Raw genomic sequence first — 24,575 nt, 5'->3', positions numbered from 1 at the left:
AATGGATGAATTGTGAGAGATTTGATCTGTCAAGAGTTTGTGGAAGAGGTGTTTAGAGAGCCCCCTCTCCTAGCAGGCAGGGTTAAAGGTGGTCATGACTGTATATGTAGCAACATTACTTTTCCTTAATTCTCAGCAGTTTCCCAAGATTTCTATCCAATTTTTGGTGTCTGGAATGAAAGTATAAAATGGTTCTGACCCTTCTTTTCAGTATTTTAATTTCATACAACAGTGCTTCTTTCCTCTGCTGTCTGGAAATCTTTGTTTAATATCTTAGTTTGTTCAGTGTCAAGCTTTGTGAGGATGGGAATCTCACTCAGTCTCTCACAGTGATAACAGCTAGGACTACCTATCATCATGCATTTATTCAGCTTTATTAATATGCTATGAGATTTTTGCTATTTTTTTCCCTGTTAAAGTTCTTCTAAGACTTATTTACTGGCATAGGTCAAAAATGCTGTTTTTAAAATAGCAAAGGCAGTTCCAGAAACCCAAAAAAACCTCCCAAGCTCCATCAAAACCCAGCCAAAACCAAAATAAACTTCTTTTAAAAAGTAATTATTTGGGCAGTGCATGTAAGCCCCATTTTTTCATAAAACATTTATGGGTGACATTTTTCAATATCTTTCTGTATTCCCTGCCTTGTGTTCCAGGATACAAGAAGGAGACAGAATTTGTACATAATTTTTGGAGCTTGAAAAAAAAATCCTTGGGAGTGAAAGCATATCCAGGTGATAACAGGGAAGTGCTAGAAGCAGCAGTTTCAGGGGACCTGGGTCAGAAGAAAATATTATGTTAACCTTTTGTATCTCTTCTGTAGCTGCTGAAACTCTTTAGGCAAGTTACAAAAGAGGAGGGACTTGTTTGCTCTAATCAAATCAAGAGCAAAAAATGCAGCAGGAGTGTACTTTCAGAGTTCAGATTATAAAGTTGTTTCTCATACCTCAGTTTAGATTCAGGGCACAGTGATGGTTCTCTTGGGTTTCCTATCAAACAACAGATATTTGGCCTACTGATAAGAAAAAGCCCTCCATGAGGTGAATGACTTTTCCAGGAAAACGCAGAAAATCACACCTTGGCTCTGTTTGCTTCATAGATGGAGAAGCTGTACCACACTGCAGCTGTGGGGTGAGTTCAGATGCAGTGCTAGGACCTCAGCAGTGAATTTGCAGGCTCTTTTCTTCTGGAAAAGCAAATACTCTTCCCTCTCACAGGTGGAAACATCTTCAGTGGATGTGAAGAGGTCAGAACACAATGTCACAACCACTGCTGCAGTCAGAAAACATTTCCAGGTTCATCCATGTACTTGAAATGCACATCATAATTGAGGATTACAAGACAGACAAATGTAAATTAAATCCTTTGCCGTGACATCTGAATAGGTGTAGATTTGCATCTCACATGATTTATTGTTATTTCCAGTGAGATATTGCTGTACCAAAAATGAGTGAAACTGTGCTTGAATTGTCAAAACATGTTCACAGAAATACTGATGTGTTATTAAAGAAATGGAAAAATCTAAAAATACCTTATTTCTTTTTTTTTTTTTTTTTTTTTTTTGAAAGGTATCCATCCAAGAAATCTCTTGGTACCTTTTTCCTTTGAGGAAAAGTGAAGTTACTGTTGGATCCACAATACTCACTTTGACCTAAAAGGAGGAGAAAAAGAAGAACAATATTTCAATAAATGCCTTTCAAAATATCAGCCGAAAAATGTCCTAAATTCTGTTACACGACTAAAAAAGAAATAAGGATAAAGAAGATATCAGTAAATTTCAGCAACTTTGTAACATTGCTTTTTTCTCAACCTGGAAATGAAACTTGAGATAATGTTAGTAAAGAGGTAATACAAGAGTGGATCTTTATTTGAAGGCCTTCAGGGGCAGTTATGGAAGGATGTCCACAAAAGCCCACCCTCCCAAGGATGAGTAGATTTTTATAGGTTTTAGGAAGTTAGCATAATTGATAAAAAACACCAATTAGGAGGACAAGTAGTGATGTAATTCCCGCCCCCGGGTCAAGCCCCTTCTCTGGAGTCCCCCCCTTGCACTAGGTGGGCTTTGTCCATGAAATTTGTCCCCAAAATTTGTTGTAGGCCTTGGTTCCCAGGAGGAACTAAGATAGCAGAGGGGCCCTGCACCTCCTAGGGTTTGGAGCTCTGGAAGTTATTTTGTCTTTCTGCCTAGGGAAAGACCATTGAAAAGTACTGGGAAAACTAGCCACTAGTACACTAGGCTTCAGAGCTACAAATATATGTGTGAAAAATACAGAAAACATATTGAAGTAAAAAGGCAAAAAACCAAATTTCTTCAGTAATAGACAAATAGTTCCATCAAACTCTCTTATATCTTTGCAATTTCCATATTGTGAAGGAGTAGCTTATGGCAGAGATGAGAAAGGACAGAAGCAAAAAGGCAAGAGAAGTCAGAGATCTGAGAGCTGGACTTCTGTGCTTAAAGAAGATTCTTATGATCAGAAGAGTTACTTCCTGGAAATTATATGAGGACCTAAAGATTTATTCTTCCTTACTGGCTGCGGTGAAAAGTTTGCTTCTGTTTTACAGGTTAGAGTCTCTCTTGACAGGTGTTCCCTCTCTGTTGCCTTTTGCTAGATCTGAAGGTCCTCCACTGTGCACCAGGCCATGATGTTGTTCTGAACCTAAATCTGTCAAACCATCTTGCTGATCACTATCAATTACATAGTTAGAACACTTGTAACATAAGAGTTTTTGTTAGAAATGTTACTGTGGCTGACACAAAATATTTACATTTGGGATTTCCCAGTGAAATGTTTAGGTTTTTACCTAATATATGTTTACCTAATAGACGAGGTCCATGCTCTTACTGTTCCTCCATGAGAAAAAATTCCTCAAAGACAGCAGACAACAGGAGGGAATTATGTCAGTATCTAAGTTACTGCAACTATAAATCGGAGTGCAGAATCTAGATGATTGGAAAGAGTCCTGGAGGTCTTAAACACTCTGCATCCTGAGAAAAGAGGGAAAAAAAAAGTGAATCATGCCATTTGTACGTTTACAGGTATTTAGACCTATTAAGTGACTCCTGCTCTTTTGCTCCTCTGTCCAACATTTCCTGGTGGGCCTGGCACTTGAACTGAACTGTTTCATGAATAAACAGATGGCCTCATCTTCATGTGCCTCCAGCCTAATTCTGAAGCAAAAAAATGGTGGTGTTCTTGGGTAGATATTAACATCTTTGTATATTTTGAGTAGAAATGCAAATTATTTGCTACCTTATGCAAGCTGTTAATAAAGAAGAAAATAGTACAAAGATAAAATAATTCAGTCAATGAAAAAATAAATTCATGTGAGCAAAAAAACCTCCTTGGCACTGGATTTATAAAAATAGTTAGCTGCTGCAGAAATGACTGCTGGTCAAAGAGAACCCTTTAGTATAAGGTCAGAGCTATACGCTTGCCTTTGATGAGTCTGTACACTAGGTACTCTCCCTCAAGAGCCTGCAGTGCCAAGGAGACTCAGTAAATCAGATTCAAAGAACATTTAGTTCTGAACTCTGAATAACTTGACCTTATGTCTTACTGAACTTAGTTGTGACTTACTAAAGCAGACTTGAAATAGCAAACAGCTACACAAAGCATTTTTGGCAACTGTCCTTCTGCAAAAGCAAATTCATCAGAGATTTCTGTGTGGATTTTGTTCTGTGTATTATTTGTTTGCTTGTTTCTTTTTTACTGGGGAAGGTAAAGTTTATTTCATTGTAAGAGTGAGCTGATAAGGAAGAGACCAGATGTAATTTTAAACATCCAATGCCCATCTATTCACTTTAACAGTGGATGTTGTCAAAATGACTTCAGAAACTACTCGGTGCTGAACTCCTCTGAAAATCTCATCCTTAGAAAGCATTTTTCCTATCAGTACTTGAAACAAAACTTCTTGTTAACATGTGTACTTTAAGTATTCAGTCTAACACTCAGTCTTTTCAGAAACTTCACTTTGCATCTGACTTTCCTGTAACCTCATTCACCATTCTCCAGTGTATGTTTGACATCATTCATATTTCATTGCGACAAGTTGTCTTAATTCTAATTCAGAATACTGCTTTAAAATGTCCTTCTATATGTGATGGTTATCAAGTTTGTGAATCCTCATTAATTTACTGTAACTTAATTTTTTAAGATGAATAATATATACTTTTTTTGGTAAATGACAGTGAAATATGTGGTCTTTTCCCAGGTGTTAATATTTCTCTAGTGTCAGTATATCTTTTGATACATATCATATTTATATTCCTATTCATTTTCCCTGGAAATCAATTGTACTAGATATGTTTGCTTTTAGTTCAGTACTCATTTGACTGGGTTGCACTAGAATGTCTTTCCTCAGATTATTTAAGCTCTTTCAGAATCAAATTGTATTTGGAAATTATATGTTCAGAGGCACAAATAAATTTCATTGGATTCTGACAGACAGAGACAAATGTAAATCATAATAAAGAGCTGCAATATTCATATTGAAAAATATTCCCAAGGTGGGCATTATTATCAGTTTCTTTTCTATATCATGAACTTCGTGTTGCAAGAAAGGTTTGTAATGTTTCCCTCATCCCACCCAAAACGAAGGAGTCCCGACTGTAGCTCTCCTGTTTTACTTCTCAGCCCACACTGTCATGCTTTGTGCATTGGAATGGAGATAGCATTTTTCAGTCCAATTACTTCAGTCCAATTACTGCTGCAGCAGCAGCAGTACAGTGAGTTACTCAAGAGCTCGACATGAAGTAGATGAGCAATTCAATTTTCCGCCTTCATTTTACTCTGACTCTTCTTTTGTCTGCAAACACTTTGTCACATCCTCTTTCTGTTGTGTAAACAGTAGCCACAGTCACTACTTTTCATTAATACCAGCATTAATTTGAGAAAAATATGTCAGTAAGGCTGAGTTTCCACTGCCAATCAACACCTGAGATAATAAAAATGTTGGCGAGGGAAATTTGAGCAGAAGACATTCCTAGACAGGAAACTTCGTATCATATTGAATCAGAAATAAATTCAGCCTGCAATAATAATAAGATGTTGGTGACTGAGGACTTCATCACTGCAGGTAAAAGTGAGTGAAGGTACTCCTCATTTGAAGTATGTACCTATCCTAGGAGGGGAAAGGGAAGCAAAAGACTGAAAGGTTGAAATGAGAAAGTGAGGTAGGGAGAAAGACAACCTAGCAGCTCCTGTAATGGAGACAGGGAGGATAGACACTGTGGCTTTCTGTAGAAAGGGTTATAAGGACTTTCCCTCTTCTCTAGCCTTAAATGGCACCAAATATGTGCTCATAATTTTCAGGGATATGAGCTCTTGACTTTTGGCATCAGTTCAAGTGTGTAATTTTCAGCACACAAAATTAGGTGTAATGAAGAGTGGTATCTTCAGAATATTGACTGGCAGATGACACAACCAGAGTAGGTACAGACATAATTTTATTAGTACTTTCAAGTCCATCTAATTCTGGCACCTTCATGACTATCACATTTCTCTTTCCAACTTCACTCTGTTCTGGTGCTTCCCAGTATTCAGAAAGCCAAGACCACTACGAAGTATGAAACTGGAAGAACACTAATGCAGCCCAGGTCCATGATCCAGATTCCCTCTCTAACAGTAGTTCAGTGGCAAGCAAAGACAGAAGAGGAGCATCCAGTTTTCAATGGCTCTGCAATGACTGCCTAATGCAGTTGCAAAACTGCATCCTCAGTGACTTATACTGACTTTTATTCAAAGTCCCTTGTTCTGAGCAGGATTTTCAAAGCAATCATAAGATACTAGCAGCTTCTGAATCTGTATTGGCCAGCACCAGGAAAATGACTGTGTAAAGTAGAAAGCAGAGGAGAATCTGGCTTTGTGCTTCCAAATTCACTATGTGCAATTTTTTTGCTTTCATTTTCCCCTCCTCCTCCATAGCTGCATGCACTGTCAACTGTTAAAATGATTTAAAACATTTAAAGAACCAAACTCAATAACTTTTCTAAGGGCTCATGATGGAAAAATGATCTTGTCCTGCAGACAACCTCTTACAATGAGATTCAACAAAAAGGCTACAACATTAGCACTGATGCAATAGAAATACAAGGAAAATGTCCTTGAAAATATCTGTTTCTGTATGGGGGATGTAAATGCAGCATCATTCTGAACTTATATAGTAGGAAATATCTAAGAAGAAACTCATTAACCAGAAAATAATTTAGATTTTTGGCTGGTACTCAGAGAAAGCTGAAGGATCCTGAACTCACTACATGATAAGGACATGACTTGCATCTTGCAGGAAAAATAGTGTGTGATTGCACCTGGTATGTAATACCATAAATAAATTTAAACAGAGATTGCACCAATTGTACAGAGAACTTGAATTCATTTAATTTAAAGATGAGTCAGCATTTCTGGAATGCAGGTTTAAAAATGTTTTCCTGACAAATATGTGATATTCTTGTGAAATATAATGCAGTTCTCAGAGCAGCTGTTTTTCCATTTCCCTGAAAAGGCTGCTTGCAGCTGTTCTCCGGAATGTCCTACACTGAGCAATGGTGTGGAACATGGTGCCGAATTCAGTTGCATTACAAAACTCCTTTCCTGGTGAGCTGTTGCATAACAAAACTCCACTTGCTCAGACAGCAAATGGAACAGTGCAAAGGCTTGTCCTCTGGACCACACCCAATCTGCAGGCAGCTTTCTCTCCAGACCACTATCATTTCATGCAAAGTTGTTACTGGGACTAGTTTCTGGCCTGTACTAAATCACTATCTGTGCTTGGGACCTGTTTCATCCACAGCTGAAACATTGTCAGGGCCCTACAATTGCTCCCACTATATTGTAGAACTATCACTGTCTGGAACAGTATTAACCAAAAAAGCACAGAATGGAAGTCCAGCTGATACACGATTTTCTCAGTAGCGATACCTTCAAATGAGCTGTAAACATCAGGAGTCATCTGAAAGCCCTAGTTTATATCTCAGCTGAAAAATGAGCCCTTCAATACTTTGCACTAAGCTGAATAATTCAGTCAATAAGAGTACCACCTATTGAATTACTAATGCTATTCCTAAAGGAACCTTTTTTCTCCCTTATTGCACTGACCATGATCGTCTTAGCTTTGGAAGTTACCTGAGCATGTGCTTAAGACTTTCGCAAAGCTAAGCACATGTTTAAGCACCCTTTCATATGCAGACATATGAAAGACATCTTGCAACTGAAAATCAAGATTCAGAGCTACAAATTTGTATACCAAAGTTGCATTGCTCCTAGCTATAATTTCATTATGTCAAAATGGCATATCAATAATTCAATTGTTCCATTAGTTTTGTGTTAAGACATTAATAGAGTTAACTGAGTTTAAACATGCATAATTTATCAGTCTATAAACTAAATAGTTTAAAATGCAATATTCAGACTTACTGTGGTTATGGCTTATAAAATGTGCTGTCTACAATAGCTTAAAAATGTGCTGCCTGCATTTGCTCTGGAGCAGCTGGAACATGGAGGTGCTATAAAGCAGCAGAGAGAGAAACTACCACACCCAGGGTCTGTAGACAAAAAGGGGGAGAATTGTTGAAGTCAGGTTGTAAGATGCTGGTTGGAAGTGTGGAAAATGCAGACAGAGTAGTATATCCCAACCTTGCTGTTGCACTACACTATTTTCAATTTAATCTTTTCCCCCATTTTATGTTCTTTAGGAAGAAATCACAGTTACACAGCGGAGCTATGAATTCCTTTTAATCTGAGAGAAGCACTAGCCAAAACCCAAAATAACCATAAATTCTGATGCAATGTGTACCTCCTACTAAGCAGTTCTGCACCTCACTGCACCATGTCTACAGAGGAAATGAATGAGACATATGAATCACACTTATGTCTTACACTAAGATAATTAAATTACATGTGAGCTGCTAGGGATAAATAATTCTGAAACCTGAGTGGTCATTGATTCCAAAGTCTGACGTAAGAGTTTAAGTATATGTTGTTTTTTTTTAAACAAGCACAATTCTGAATTTTAAAGGTAACTTTGAATCTGAATGTTCATTAGACTTAAAATTGTTTTGTCATATATTCTGGAACTTTACCCTATTTTCATATTTCAGATTCTGATCCTAGTTACTAAAACCAAAATATGGGGTAACAAAGCATTTCACAATCTTAAAAAGTTACATTCAAATTTAGTTTAAAAATGCAGGCTGACATTTTTAAGGTGTGAAAGATGTTTCTATGCAGTAGTAGGAACAAATATTCTATACACCCTCAATGTTTCTGTGGTTTAGTCCTACTGAAATCTCCTTCAGCCTTCTTTTTCTATCCCTCTTTCTTCCTCATTTTTTCTTTTTATATTTCCGAATTAAGCTTTCATCTATCCTTCAAGTAAACAAATCAGGTGGATATTTTGGGGTTGACAATACTAACAAGAAGCTGCTGTTTAACACAGACAAAATGAACCTGCTTTGTCTCTTTTCTGCTCATTTAAGTTGCTCTTGTTAGTTCAACTGGGGAAGCAATATATGAGACAAATCCATAAAAGAGGTGCTCCAGATGTCTCAGAATTTATATGGATGTCTTCTTGACTCACTGCAATGGGTTGATGTCCTTCTTATGCAGGGACCCCAGAGCTGGATGCAGGGTTCCAGGTGGGCTCTCACCAGAGCAGAGCAGAGGGGCAGAATCCCCTCCCTCCCCTGCTGCCCACACTGCTTTGGATGCAGCCCAGGACACGTTTGGCTTTGTGGGCTGGGAGTGCCCATGGCTGGGTCATGTCCAGCCTCTCACCCAGCACCACCCCCAAGTCCTTCCCACAGGTCTGCTCTCCATCTGTTCATCCCCAGCCTGTGCTGATACTGAGATTTACTGTGATTTAGGTACAGCACCTTGAACTTGGCCTTATTAAATCTCATATGGTTCCCATAAGTGCACGTCTGGAACTTAAGTCCCTTAGGACAGCATCATGACCTTCTGTCATCATACTGAATAATCAACTACTGCAAAGGAACACTTCATCATGCTGTTCAGACCGTTTTTCACCACTAAAATTTGTATTTGAATTTGAAACACCAAGATAACAAAAAACCCTAAAAACCAAACCCCAAAAACCTCCCCAAAACCCCCAAAAAATAACAACCAAAAAAAAGGGCAAACCAAACCACACTGTATCAAAAAACCCCACCAAACCAAACCAAAACAAAAAAAAACTAACTACCCAAACAAAAATCTCTATAATGAAATGACAGAGTAAGAAGTAAACTTCATTTTGATTTCTTCTGTATGTTTGTGTTCATGTTTCATCTAGAGTAAAGAAAAATATTCCATCCTTTTGCTGTTCCTGATGTCAAACATTTTCTAGACAATAATTAGTGAGAGTGATTTTCCATCGCTGCTTATGGTGAAGCAAAGTTTGTGTTTTACAGTGGAAATACTTTTGTATTTCCACTGTAAAGTGGAGTACTTTTTCTATGGCTACAAAATTCAACTTGTGCAAAGGAAACCCTTTAAAATACAAATCTGGGAAGGAATATGTCAAGCTGATCCCTAATATTGTGTTTTCTTAAGTTTTCCCTGGCTTCTTTGATACGAATTATTTCAAATGCAATGAGATCACCATCTTACATCAATTCAACTTCCCTGGTCACAAGCACCATGCTCCCACTTGGTAATGACTATTCAGCTGTTTTGGGCTGTACTTTAGTCAGTATGTATACCTTTTGAGCTGTTCACATGGGATCATTTAAAGATTTTCATACCACATCAAAACACTTTTTTCAGAAATCTGACATTTGGCATTTGGGTAGAGTTCTCCATTCAACTCAGTGATACCTTGCTCTTATACATGGAACACTGTAGATCTGTGTGCCATATTAGGAATTAGTTTGCCACTGGCAGATTTTCCTCTTCAAGAAAATTGTATTAAAATAACTTTATTTTGTCCATTTATGTAATGTAAAGTACATATATTGATAAGCATTTTCTGTTACATAATTAATATTTTTTATCCATTTAAAATCCAATTTTTCCCTACAGATTCAGTCAGAGGTTTCAAAATTACTCCTGAATTTGGACAGTCTGGTTGCTATTTCTGCGTCAGTCATGTTATACTAACATTAAATGTAACAGGCCCTGAGACAGGATTTTTAATTTAAAAAAATTACTGAAAAGTATGATGGAAAGCAGGCATGTTGACTTGGATACTTAATATTTTTTATCTGTGTCAGGTAGAAGTGGTACATAAGTAATATATTTCATTCAAAATAAATTAGAGTAATACTATTATAATTGCCTTCATTTTAGACATAAAAATGGGCAAGGATAAACATATGGAATCTGAGTATGAAGTAGAGGAGAAGTGACTCAATTACTGAAAATTGTATAATATAGAGAACATGGAGATTTTCTCAGACTCATCAAAGAGTCAGTACCCTCCAGGAAGTCTCTCAAGGATGCCTAGGCTGTGATACATCTGCTGTCTAAGGTTCCTGTGCTACGTTCAATATTCCTTGTGACTTTGTTGTTACTTTTGGAGCCTGCAATAGCGCAATATTTAATTTAGAATTGCAGCTTACGACATATGCTAAGAAGTTCTTGACTTTCATCTATAATCTTCTTCAGAAAAGCATTCGAAGGAACACCTTTAGTTGAACTTTTAGAGAATGAAATCACTAAGATTCATATATCCACAAGTTTTAATCCAGTTTGGAACATTGACTTTTATTTATTCAATTAGTAGGATTTCTCCTTCTTGAGCATGCCTGGCCACAAAAACTGTTCTTGTCTCTAACCTGGAGAAAAGTCATGCAAACTCTTTTTACTGCAACTTTCTAAATAGACATGAAGTCTAAACAAATTATTCCAGTGGGGAACCCTGCTTAGGCTATGTACGCCAAGACTTCCTAAGTCTTCATTCAGGCTTGGTTTGGGGCTTTGAGTCAGGCCCTGCTCATCCCTCAAGACAGCACCAAGACTGGCACCACAATGCATCAGAACAGGAAACACCTCCACTGGCAATTCAAGCTTCCAGGATTTCCACAAGATCAAAAAATTGTGGAGATGCCACTGAAGTTAGATATTGCACAAATCACGCAAAACATCATGTAGAAACCTTGATAACTTGACTACCTCTTCAAAATTCAGAGGACGCTGTTTAGAACCAGTCCATCAAACCTCCTGATTTACTTTTGCTATTGTGAAGACAAAATCAGAAATGTTGACTTGGTGATGATATTAATTATGATGAAAAGAGCTCTCTATAGTCTAGCTGAACTGTGATGTGTGCTGTTCATGCAGTACCATTAGCCAAGTTCAGTGAATGCCACAGCTCTTCACACAATGAAATTTTGCACTAACAGTTATATTTTCAATCAAATAATTTATTTCATCACCAAACCCAGAGGTAGCAGCTACCCAGAGTAAAGCAGTACAAGCTCAAATCATAATGCTAATTTCTAATAATAACTCACTTACTAAGATTATAAAAGATAGAAAGTAGAGAAGTAATACTAGAGCCAATATAAAACTTAGGGAATTTTTATATCCTTTTTTTTCATCAAAAGGTGTTGCAATTGGAAATTCTAATTTATAGCAATAGCTCTTTCTGGAAAGAAGTAATCACACCAAGTTAATAAATTTTTAACAAAGAGAGATTTATATGGCATCAATTTCAAAGAACTTAAACCAAAGAATCTGAGCAAAAAAAGCTTATTTTAGTGTAATACAACCTCTGGTCATAAACTAGGTCAGCATTGTTCACCCAAGGCTCTTTTCTCCATCAGTGCTTTAGATATCTGATTCTGTGGATGCTTGAATGGATGCAAACCAAAACAATCTCATCAAAACCTGTGAAAATCAGTAGTAAGAAAATAAAGCCAGGAATCAATGCAATGTCCTTTTAGAAGTCCGTCTACCGCTGTCTCATTGCCAAATTCTTTTTTACCTTCACTGCGACTCCTAGTAAATGTCTTAGTCTTTTCCTCTTGACTCCTAAATTCCTCTTTCTAAATGCCAAGAGGTCTCAGATGATTCCAGGAAATAATATAATTCACAGTCATTTTGTCTTCTAGTCATCCTTAAGGCCAGTTAAAAAAAGACCTTCTAGGTGTTTTATGGTTTTATTGTTGTTTGTTTGTTTGTTTTTAATGATTACAAGACGGCCTACACACAACACACAACTGCAATAATCATAGACTTCAAACCTTTGAGAACAGGCTTTCATAGCCTTCGAAGTCTCTCTACCATTTTCTTCATCTCATCAGAAAATGATCAGTGCTACTTTGCATCAAAAGTCTAAGACAAAGATCATGTTCTAGCCACCACCAGACTTATATGGGAGGATTTAAATTAAAACCTCAGAGAAAAAACAGCAATGGCAAAAAAAATATGTTGGTGGTGTACCTGATGTACCGTCTAAGAATACTATAGAACTAGAACGCTCTATATTTGCTCAAATATCTATGTATCTCTCTTTTTAAACTCATGGCATTTAATTTCAACTGTCTTTGGGCCAAACAACAAACCTAAGTGAGAAAAACAAGCATACACTGAGCTTAGTGTCTTGTGCTAAATCCATAGCATTTCTAACTCCCTGCAGCAACTCCTCTACAATCACTTTTCTGAACAAGCTTGTCTGATTTGTAACCTCCCTGGGCTCATGTTAAGGTCTAATAGCTGTCCTAATAGTATAATCCTTCTTCACAAGTCAGCCGCTTCACAAGTTCAAGGCTCCTTGCAGCAAATAAAGAGTTTCTTAAGTCTTATGAGTTTTTCAGTATTCAGCTGGCACTGCGTCTTTGTTTGGAAAGTGAGCATAACAGCCATGAGGTGTCTGTTCTGCTGAGGGAACAGTTGCTCACAGATCCTAGCTCAACAGCTGTGAACTTTTTGTGTCATAGTCCCCATCTGCTTTTTTCAGAGGTCACATCATTAAATGATGCCCCAAATGCATGCATCCACATAAAGGCTGAGCTGTAGTCATGGAACTTAATCAGATAGCATTTCCTGTTGCTAAACTTCAATGCCATACAAATAAGTCTTTCAGTTTGGAAAAGCATCAGCTTGCACTGTCTATACCACAACATTAAACATTTAATATCAGATATGTTGTTTTCATACCTCACAAATATGTCTATAGTAGCAATTTGAGGCACTCAGGGAATTTTAGCAGACCCATAGACCTATTTTAACAAATTGTATATTTCCTTTTATCAGTCTTCATATATACTGTTACTATTTACTGATTTTTAATTTTTTTTTTTTTGTAACAGGAATGACTCCAAGGAAAACCATCCTGAATTGATAACAGAATTTTTACAACATAAGAATGTATAGATTTAATAAATCAGCCTCAGTTGTTCATATGCACCATCCGTACTTGTAATGCCACAGAGAAAATAGAAATGCTGCAACACTTTATCCAGCAACTGTGTAAGCACAAAAGAAATGCAAATTATTAGATAAAAAATTAAACATATTCAAATTAAGTAATTTTTAATTATTCTGACTTATTTCCCACAATAATAATAAAGGTAGCACCTAGTTCAAATAATTTTTTAAACTTTGCTGTTTTCTTTACTAACTCTTCAAGGCACTCCCCCAATTTTACTGATGTATCATGTTCACTAATTTAGTGCCAACTGTAAAACTTTAGAAGATAAGCTCTGTTTAAAAGACAGGGTCAGAAGGGAAGAACATCCCTCCCTCCTGCTCCTTATAACAAAAGGGGAACCATTCAGAAGAGTCATTCCAAGGATGAGCATCACACCCAGCTTTTCTCAGCACAGAATGCAGAGAAGCTATGAGAGGCAGCATGCGCAAGCAGCTGGATCACATGTGCACCATGCCAGTCCTCTTTTTCCTGTCCAGTAGGTCAACTGCTTGCATCAACATGACCACAGAATATTTGGGTTGACTCTTTGTGTTTTGGAGGATGTCAGGCAGATTTCACTGGGGTAATGAACTGTCACTTAGACACAGGAAACTATTAAGAACTTGGTTGTCTTTTCAAACTTTAGGTTACTCTTTAGTACATAAACCATCCATCCTTCATTTTAAGTCAGACTATAATAAACTGTTAAAGAAATGTACTGATCTTTTTTTTTTGGAAGAGACTTTGTAAAATTTACAGTAACTATCTAACCATTTAAAATCCTGATTTATTTTTTCACGGATGAAAACGTGGCTGCTTCCTCCAGCCGTTCAGATGTTGTTGTGCCAGTGTAGTTCCTGACACACAAGAGAGTGCTGTCACACCTAATCATTGTAATTTATGTTCCACTTAATCTACATCAACCAGCAGAAATCCAGCCCAGTAAGAGGGGTCATGCTCACCCACTGACTGCTCCTCCACAGATTGCCTGTCCTGCTCATTGCCTGATACTGCCTGAAAACAAAGGAAAACAAAATTACATTTGCTCCTAGGTCATGTATCCGTATAGGGATGAATCACTATAAGGAGAACAGAGCTCTGCAGGGAATCTTGATTAGCTAACACCAGGTACCACCTAGATACTTACTTTTGTAAAAAAATGCAACACCTCACTCCCTGGGACCTGGATTTGACCCCACTTAAGAAAGAGAGGAAGTTAGCACCTACAACTGAAAATAATGAAGCAAAAATGTGGATCAGTGCCTACAGTCATTTGTCTTTGCTGGTTAACTGAAGCACCAGTCTTTTGTTCCAGAAAAGCAACTTTTCTGCAGAAAATTTTCTCTTGGTGCAAGATATTGGTGCCAAAGAAGTCTTCAAATATGGCAGGAAGAAATAGGAAGAAATGTGGAACATAAATGTGGAACAAAGCCTTTTGTTTATGTAATTTCAATAATAGCCTTCTTTCCCAGTCACCTCCAATATACATTTTCTTTACATTTGATTTTTTTTCTCAGTCCTAAAACTTTCTTTCTTTTAAAAAAATTCATTTGTACAAGATTATTTGAAAAAATTCTTGCAATGAGTACTCCCCATCTTTTTTTCTTGTTTCTTTCTTTTAATTTTGATTCGTTTCCCACATCTTTTTGTCCTTAATCTCATAAAAAGGCATAATAAATATTTGATGCAAGTAATACAAGCTTTTTTTTTACTTAGACCGAATGACTTTTTCCCCAAGTATCAATTTGTATTCTTTGTGATACTTGATTCTCTGCATACATGTAGGCTACATAGTTAAAAGTCAGTTTAAAATTTTCTGTTATTTCTGCTCAATTTATGAGAACTGCATAATGGTTACAGTCATCTAGTGGTCAGAAAAAATGCACCAGTATGTCCTTAGAGGTGATAGTCCACATTAGCTGCTCCTGTGTCTGTAAATACTTGTTTGCAAATGTTCAATTCCCATAAAAGCCCCACACACATGCCTGAGACAATGTTTTCTTTTGAATTACAGTTGTATCCCTGATATCTGAGAGCTTTTATCTAAAGCTTTTGCACTGTGGGCACATGGAATTTTGGGACATCAAGAAAGAGGCACTTGCATTTATTTATTTGATGTGTGGTTTTCAAAATCAGAGGAAAACTTCAGGTAATCCTCATTTAGCAGTGTTGTCAGGAAGATGACTGTCCACAGCCCTACAGCACAAAGAATTAGGTAACAGTTATCTGCTCCAGTATATTTTATAATTCCAGATTGTTATTATTATTATTGTTATTATTATCATCATCATCATCATCATCATCATCATCATTATCATCATCATAACTGTGAGGCATTCTAGCCCACGCGAACAACTGAAGCGTACAATTTCTACTTTTGCTTGGTAGAACAGGTAAAACGCTAAACATGTGGAATTCATTTTTCTATCATTCTTCTTTCCCCTTATGATACTTTGTCAGTTAGGGCCAGATACAGAATTTTAGATGGTTCTGAACACTTTTTGTGCCAGTTCTATTCATGGTGTGCTTGGCCTTCCACAATAAAAGACTTGAAGATTAGCAGCTAAATAGAGGTTGATAATTTGAAATAAAAGGTAATGAAAAATCAATGCTATTCAACCCCTGATATGTGTGTGCATGTGGCTTTTATTGTGGTTTTGTTTTGTTTGTGTGTTTTGTGTGTTTTGCTTAAAAGGCGTCACAAAATAACATTGGAAACAGTGTTATGGGATATTTTCATTTTCTAACTGCAGACACAGGTGACACATCGAAGTAAAGATAAACATTTAGATTCTCTGCAATGGCCCTGTGCAGCTATTGTGAAAGTAGGGGGCAGGAGGGAGAAGGCAGCATTAATGCTTTTTGAATTATTCTGAATTCAGACAGGGATTTCAGAGAGATTCAAGAAAGATTTCAGAAAGATTTAGGAAAACTGTTACCAATTACCAAAAAATTCCCCAAAACAACAAAAAAGCCCCCAAACAAACCCAGAGGTCTCACAGAACTCCTAAAACCTGTGGTTATGGGGGATCCTACTCTCCAAAATGTTGTTGTTCTGGAGTGGCAATGGGTGAAGTTCTTTGAATTTTCCATGTGATTTTTTTAGCCCAAATTTCAAATACAGAACATATTCAGGTGTTTAGAAACCACTGACTTTCAATGACATGTAGGCTTTTAAGTGCTTAAGTCACCTAAAAATATAGAGCTCTTAGGTATTTTACAGCTTCTCTGCAACTGAGTTGATTTATATGTTTGGAAGCAGTCTTTAAACTATACTTTTGCAAGTGACTTTTTGACTTCAGAAATCCATGTCAGTATCTATGTACTGTTCAGACTGATATTTCATTTTTCATTAATGTACACTGGACTATTGATTTTTTCTCTTTCATTTTACTCCTTGCTCAGATTCCCTAGAGAAACAAGTAAAAAATACAGGGAAAATGCCTGCTAAAAATGAGGGTATACTCCTCATTTATGGGGAGAATTACATCTGGAGGAGGACCAATGACTGCTGAATTTGAAATTTCAATACTTATTAAAAGCAGCCTTCATCATCTAAAAGGCATCAATGCAGGTAAATGGAGGTTGGGCAGCCTATAGCATACATATCAGAAGAGTAAATAACTTGCTCTTCTATTGAGTCACTGATGCAAAACAATTTTTCTGTTAATTTTTTGCAGAATTATCTGGCAGTAAGTCTGTGATGCGTGATTTTAAACTTAATATTTAGAAAAATAATTAATAGAAAAGAAACGACAAAAATGGTGTATTATTTCAAGAGAGAAATCTGGAGTTCAAAAGATTTTCCTTATTTAAATATTGAGTCATTCAATAAATAAAAAATAAATATTGTTGAACTATCACATCTGAATTAGGATTATGCTACCTGTAAAATCATTGAAAGCTTCTATTAACTGTCAGAAAGAAGAAAATAGGTTTGCTATCAATGACTAATTACCTAAGTGGAAAAAATGTAGAGCTACTTTAGCTGTCTTTCTGTTCTTGATAGGCAGAAATCTGGGCTATTATAAAAATTTACATTCTGTAAATATCATCACCTGTAATAGATTCATGTCCTTTGCCAATGATAGATTTTCTCCCAGAAAAACCCATTTCTTGTGATAGATTCCAAGTGGCAGTGGTCTGGCAGTCTTGTGACACAATCTTATATCAGCGTTTGCTTCATCTGCAGCTGCAGCTGACATCTGTCACTTCCACCTTGCTCATGTTGCTGTTCCAGGAAAGCTTGCAATTTTTATGCCCGGAGTGCGTAACTCCCAGGCAAAGCACATCCATGTCCACGCCTATGCACTGCAAAGGGGAGGACAGTGCAAGCCAGTTTCATCTGCTTGAATGCCAGGTCACTTTGTCCAGCCATCATCCTGCAGCAGCCATACAAAATACCACCGTGCCAGGTGCTGTGTGTACAGCCACCTCTGACCTCCAAAGGTGCACACAAGGTGCATTCTGCAATCCAAACACTTGCATGTGTTCTTGCCTCATTCAACATTTTTGAACTTAGCTTAATTACCCTGAAAATTACCCTGTATTGTAGTGAGTGGTTAGGTGTGTGTGGCATATCTGTTAGGTCAGGTTAAAATTGCCAGCTGTGGCTCAGTTCTGCTGGCTTTGCCTCTTAATTCATACACAAGGGCAGACGTCCAGCTTTGTAATAGATGAAGGTGAAAGACAGCCATTACATTTTTCTAAATTGGTGTGAAATTTGGTGTGCAGAGATATAAATATAACTTCTTTGTGACATTTCTGGAAATCATACCCAAAAGCTGCTCCTCAAGCCTTCCAGAAATTCACAGAACTGAAAAGAAACCCTTTACCCAATCAGCAAAGCAGCTGCAATGCAACCTTCCATTTGGAATTTAAAGTACAATTAAAGCACTTGTTTACTGAAGTAAATTTAAAGTACAATTAAAACAATTAGAGAATAATGCTTCAGCTTCAAGCACCATGACACAGTGAATCACCAATACATTAAAATTATGACCAATGCTTGAATTAGCTGAATCTGTCCTAAATGAATTGAGAATAAGTATGAACTAAAAAGCCCCTACCCTTAACTTCCTGGTGGCTACAGAATTTTATCTATCTTTCAAAATATTTTCCCAGAAATGGCTTTTCAGCATCTTCAGAAGAACAAAGTGTAGTTACATCACCGGTCTCTAAAATGAACATAGTAGATAGAAGCCATATCATTCTGTGAAAAATGTGTTAACAAAAATATTTTTGTTCAAGCCTTTTATAAACATATAGCTTTTATTTTAATTTTTTTTTTCTCCTCTAAGTTCAGTATCTTGTGTCTGTTTCTTTGTTCATGTGAGTCTTCTACAGTGAATTTGTGGCTGATAACAGCTAGTGTTTGTCTGACAAGTGTGGAAGGTAGGGTCATCTCGTTCATATGTACAGAAAGTCTGGAATGAAAGTCGTCATGGCGCTCTGTCACAGTGCTTCCCTCCGAATCATGGAACATAGTTCTTTGTGTTGAATTTTTTTTCTTCAATAACTAAGGGGACTAAATGGTATCCAGCATGTGTTTTAACCACAGGAAATATGCTACCAGATGATTTAAAAAGTCATTAAAAGTGGTTCATATTCCTGCTGACCCTTCATTAGGATAGAAAAAATAAAGAATTCTTAATGGAATTTTTTCTTAGGCAGAAATAAATTTACCTCTCATCATCTAAGAAACTGGGAAGAATGGGCTCTGTGTTCATGGATCAGAAACTTGGATCATGACTAGTCTGCAGCTGGACAGGTTGGCTAATGAAAGATATGAAATACCAGCAACGAGATACTTTTTTTTAATGCTTTGCACAGATTTGATTAAAAAAGAAAAAAAAAAAAAGAAAAAAAAAAAGTAAGATGCCCCCTGTAGTCTACTATAACTACAGATACTGTCTAAGTCCTTCCTGCTTGTGTAACTACTGCCCTGGTGTGCATTGCAGTCCATAACCAAAGCCTCATCTCTCTGCCAAGACTGTGAGCAAACGGGCAAATATAGTGACTAGGGAGTGTTCAGCTAAAGAGAAGAAGTTTCAGTAGTTTTTAAATGAGAAACGTTTATTCTGGGGAACAGAGAGGACTAAGAAATAGGAAAAGTAGGGACCAGCAGAAAAGTGAAAGCTTGAAACTGGAGCTATAATGCATTTCACATCAGTGCTTGTCTGGGAAAATAAGCAGAAACCTGGCAAACTAAAAGGGTACTGGGGAAATTTTGTAAGGTTTTCAATTTCAATAGATCAAAAACATTAAAGTAGCAGCTTACGTCAAACTAAAAAGCATTTTGTTTTGGTTCTGAATTATTTAATCTCCTTCAGACCTTATTGTTCTAATAAAGACAGCTTTTAAAAGGGGGGCTGCTAAATACAAAGTCAGAAGGGTGTGTTTCTCAAAATGTTTCATTTCACCATTTGTTTAATGAAGCATTTAATTTTGAAAATGTCAAAATATTTTACTTGCATGTTTTCTGAGTAAAAATGTTTTGACATTTTGAAATCTCCTTGTGTTTGACAAAAGCATTAGCTGAGTTCAATGCTAAATGAGATTTTTAACATCTAGCTTCTCTCCCATTCTGCTCCCAGAACCCATTTTGCAAAAATAAAAATAATCCCAGATCTTTCTGAGCAAAAAATAAATTGCTAATTTATCACACAGCAGCGATGAAACAGCAGCTTCTGACAAACAGGAATGGGAAATCCACGTTTGACCTGTAACATCACTGGACTCAGGGTAGTTCAGTAGGGCTGCAGGCAAATGTTCTGGGGCTGACAAAGGTGTGACCAAGATGGCAATGGTGATGCTGGGTAGCTCTAGTGGTGAGCATAAAGACCCACTCTCAGCCCACAACACTGCACAACTCTGTGTACTTCTCCACAAGCACCAAACCTGTGGGAAATGCAAAATGTAAAATCAGAGTACAAAACCCCTCTGAACTGGTGTTGAAAACAATCTCCTCCTGAGTATCTCATTTGCACAACAAAAGACATCTAAGAATATTACTTGAAGCAATTGATGCTTAAAATGTTTGGGCTGTTTTCTCTTGCAACTATTTTTCTTTTATATATTTATAAACATATTTGGATCTGTGAGCACTTTGAAGTTCCCACTGTGCTTTAACAATCTATTTTCATTGATTATGTACTTCTGTTGCTCTGACCATTTCATTGTGTCCTACATCATCTTGTTTCTTCAAACAAAAGTCTCATATTTTCCTTTAGAGCTATCTTTTTATATTTGTCTACAGAATTTGGAGGGGGAAGATGAAGTCCAGTTCTTAAAGGACCTCTGGAAGGCCCATCCAATAGTAAAGCTAAGTTGTTTTTTCTCCAACTTGCTCACTGTTGGTTCCACATAAAACGTCTCTACAGTTGCTGTAGTGTTGGTTCCATATTCCTTCCGATGTACTTGAGTTGCTGCCATGTAGCCGCAGCAGCAGCAGCAGCAGCAGCAGTAGCAGTAATAGTATTAGTAATAATAACGATAAAGATAATGATAATAATAATAATAATAAAAATAATAAATTATATTATTATTATTTAGAAAATTAGAAAAATAAGAAACAAAACCTATAAAGGCTTACTGTGCAATTTTTTTTTTTTTTTTAGAAATAAACTACTAACTAGGGTAAGAACTGCCACGTAAGCCCCTCTATGCTCCCTTTTATTTATGAGGATGAAAACATTGTGAACAACAGATACTCCCAGAAAGGCATAGTCATGGCTCATAACTCCTGAAAAAGAGCCGGGAAATGGATCTTCACCGTTATAATGGTGACCAAGGTGCAGGAAATGGGGAGGACACAGCTCTCCCTGCTGTTCTTTCACATGTCCAATGTGTAGTGCCTGCATCCTGCCACCCTGAGGCACTGCAGGTATTGCACAAGGAGACAAATGGATGACAGCGATGAGCCTGACTCTGTGAACATCAGTCTGTCTGCCCTGTTTTTTTCTGCTGAAGCACTGCCACAGCAGTCTTCTCAGTTAACACAGAATTAATTTGTAATGATTACTTCAACATTTTATAAATTATATTGAGTGAGATAATAAATGGTAACTTCACAGATTACAGAATGCGTTGATGTCTTTACAAAAAAAATGTCATGACATGGCAATTATACTACAGCAAAACAAATTATTGCAAAGTGGCTCAAACTGTATTTCTCTCTAGTAAATGAATCATAACACTTTAACGTCCTCAGATAATCTGCAATTCAATGAACAAAAATAGAACCCAAATGACAACACAGAGAAGTTAAAGAGCTCAGGACAAAAAGATGTGAAATGAAGACAGGGAAGAGAAAGAAATAATAGACTGAGAGACAAAACACTGTGCAGAGTTTAAGCAGGATCAAAGTTGCTGTGCACTTTTCTTTTTACTACTTTTTTGATTCATTGCCTATAAGTTATTTATTATACATTAATACTAGTACAATTAGTATTTATTATACATAAATACTAATACAATTGGTATTTACAAGAAAGTGAAACCACTACCATTTTTTACATTAACTATTACTGTAGATCTAGAAGTGTATTTTAATACCTGCCAATTAAACTTCAGTTCTCATCATGTTCTATTTTGCTCAACCTGAGCTTTCTGAGTTCTGCAAATTAGGTTAAAATGATTTAGGATTTCATGAGAATGTTACACTTTGTAACTCATTAATGACTTAGCATACTCTCAGTAGTCTATAATGTAGACAGGAGGGGAAAAAAAAAGTCTCCAGGAGTGAAATATAAACAGAATTAAATACAGTGATAGCATTTGAGAATGTGGAGATATTATAGTGCTTTGGTGTGACCCTGACCAGTACTGCTATTCGCTCAGCATGGAAAGAGCAGAGGAGGTGGCAGTGCATTGGCCTCCATTGTTATCTTCACCCTTCAGGGCACATAAGGACCATAAAGACTATTTTGCATGTGTTATAATGCAAAGACATGGGCACTGTATTTCTTTGCTGACATCTAGTACTTTGTGGGATCTTTCAAATATGTTCTTCAACCATTTTAAAGATGATTCTTATTCAAGTGAAAGAAACTTCTGTGAGACTTGTAAATTCACTAGTATTAGACTATTTCTAGGTCCATTAGAAAATCAGTCTAAGAAGTAACAACTTTCTATCAACTCCTGTTTTGAATGGAAAATTATTTCCATCATAGGATTTTTACCGGTTGTGTGTAGTGGCAGAATAATCACAGCATTTGGCATCTCTCTATACTCTTATGTACCAGAAGGAAAAGTAAAGATGCTGATCCTTAGGCTAATGCATTACCATGATAACAGATGCACAGCACACAAGTGATTGAAACAAGAAGTGATGTACAAAAGTGAGATGAGACTGCTGGATTGGTTTTGTCTGTGGGACAAATACAGTTCCATAGGGAGAAATCACCTGTTTTCATTTAAAATTTGGAATCCTGTCTGCCTGCTCTCCTCATTGCTTACATTAAACTCTGCATAATTACTATAATAATGTTTCAACAAATGCACTATAATGCAAGCCTCTTCAGAGTGAAGAAGAAAATCTTTAGATGAAGGAATGAATAGTCAAAAATTGTATTATGGTATTAACTTAGTCTTGCTTTTCAATTTGTTGTTATGGTAACAAGACATCCAAAAGTGTTATATACAAGACTTTGTATCAGAATAAAGCAGTTCTTTTATCTAGGATTTTACAAGTACCACACAGAGTATAAGATGTTCATTCCATGTTTCTGTTCCTTAATTATAGAGCAATAATAACACTGTAAAACCCTGTGCACCTCTATTTTATAAAAAAACAAAGCAAGAAAACAACAATGTAAGGAAAAAACTGTTCTATAGGATTTTCCATAAAGATCCCATCCTGGCAGAATGAAAAAAACAAAAACGGAGACAAATAATTTTATCATATGAATGTTGACTTTTGATATAAGTTCAGAAGTTGTCGGAACCCAGGACACCCCTCTGGGTGCCCTGGATGGCCTGAGCCGCTGGCAGGGGGCTCTGAGACCCTGGCATGCAGCCAAGGACACGTGGGGTTTTGATCTTAGCCCATGGAGCAAATTACCAACTCTGTATGAAGAATTACAAGCCACACAAGTTTAGGTATTATAGTAGAAGTAGTCACAGAGTGAAAGAAAGAGTTATTGAGTGCTGTACAGGGGGTTTTTATGCCTTGTATACAGGGGTCTAAGTTTTGTACATGGGGGTCAGAAGTTCTAAGATGGAGGGATTTGGGTGTGCCCTGTCCTCCTTCTTTCTCCTTCCTAACCTCCATGTTCATGGTGATGTTGGCACTCACAGATTGGTTTAGAGTAGAAAGTCACCATTCAGTATAGGTAATAGGCACTGGGGAAAATACATAAACATATGATATGTAATGTATGATATAAAAGATGGCACCAGCCCCCTGGGAGGTCAGTGTGCCTCTGGCTGACCTGCTGAGCAGACCGCAGCAGCTCAGGGAGAAAATCTTTTAGATAACACACAATAAAAAACCTTGAGACTGGACGACTGAAAACTATTGAGTCTTTCTTTGAAGGCATGGGTTGGAGCAGAGACTTTTCCACCTTTCAGGGTCACCCTGACCTGGGGGAGACTCCGACAAGAAATCTTACTACCAGTGACCTATAGGAATATTCTATGTCAAGGGCAAAATCCCACAAACTCCTTATGATGTTCTAAACCTGAAGAGGATTAATATTTTAACCTCTTGAAGTGGCCACCACAGAAACATTTTCACCACAGAAACATTCTGAAGCAATTAAAAATAAAATAAAATAAAAATTTTAAAAAAAATCAAAAGTGTGTCAAAACCTGTGAGTATCATGATGGTCTCCTGACAAACAGCTGATAACTAAAGAAACATTTCTCGGCTGGAATTATCAAGCTGGAACAGTTACCTTTTTAAGAAATCAGAGAGTTTTATTTCTTTCCTCAAACTCAATCAAAGCATGAGAAGACCACAGCAACATGAATTATTCCAGGGTCATTTATAATTCATAAGTAGTGATATGGCAAAATCTGTTCTGAAGGCAAATTTATGGCAAACCAAAATAGTTTACAGTAAGAGAAACAGCCTGGACAATATTGCTCTTGAGTACCAAAATAAAGCCATCCAATTAACAGAGTGACCTGATTTAGAAATAAAATTATAAAAAAAACCAACCCCTATGGCAAGTGGCAGAAAACAGACACTGAAAGTGTCAACTGCAGCCTTCTGATAACAT

General features: G+C 36.9%; 1 long non-coding RNA gene across 1 annotated transcript in view; it reads right to left on the bottom strand.

The window, feature by feature from the left end:
• Positions 1-2,831: 2,831 nt before the first annotated feature.
• The window catches only part of LOC119695843, a 105,370-nt gene continuing 83,626 nt past the window's right edge, over positions 2,832-24,575 (bottom strand). The window contains exon 4 of the long non-coding RNA XR_005255408.1: positions 2,832-2,986. This is a non-coding gene — a long non-coding RNA (uncharacterized LOC119695843). The remainder of the gene's footprint in view (positions 2,987-24,575) is intronic.

Source organism: Motacilla alba, chromosome Z (assembly GCF_015832195.1).
Source record: "Motacilla alba alba isolate MOTALB_02 chromosome Z, Motacilla_alba_V1.0_pri, whole genome shotgun sequence".
NCBI lineage: Eukaryota > Metazoa > Chordata > Aves > Passeriformes > Motacillidae > Motacilla > Motacilla alba.
Note: the sequence above shows the minus strand (reverse complement) of the source record. Positions and strands in the feature narration are given on the sequence as shown.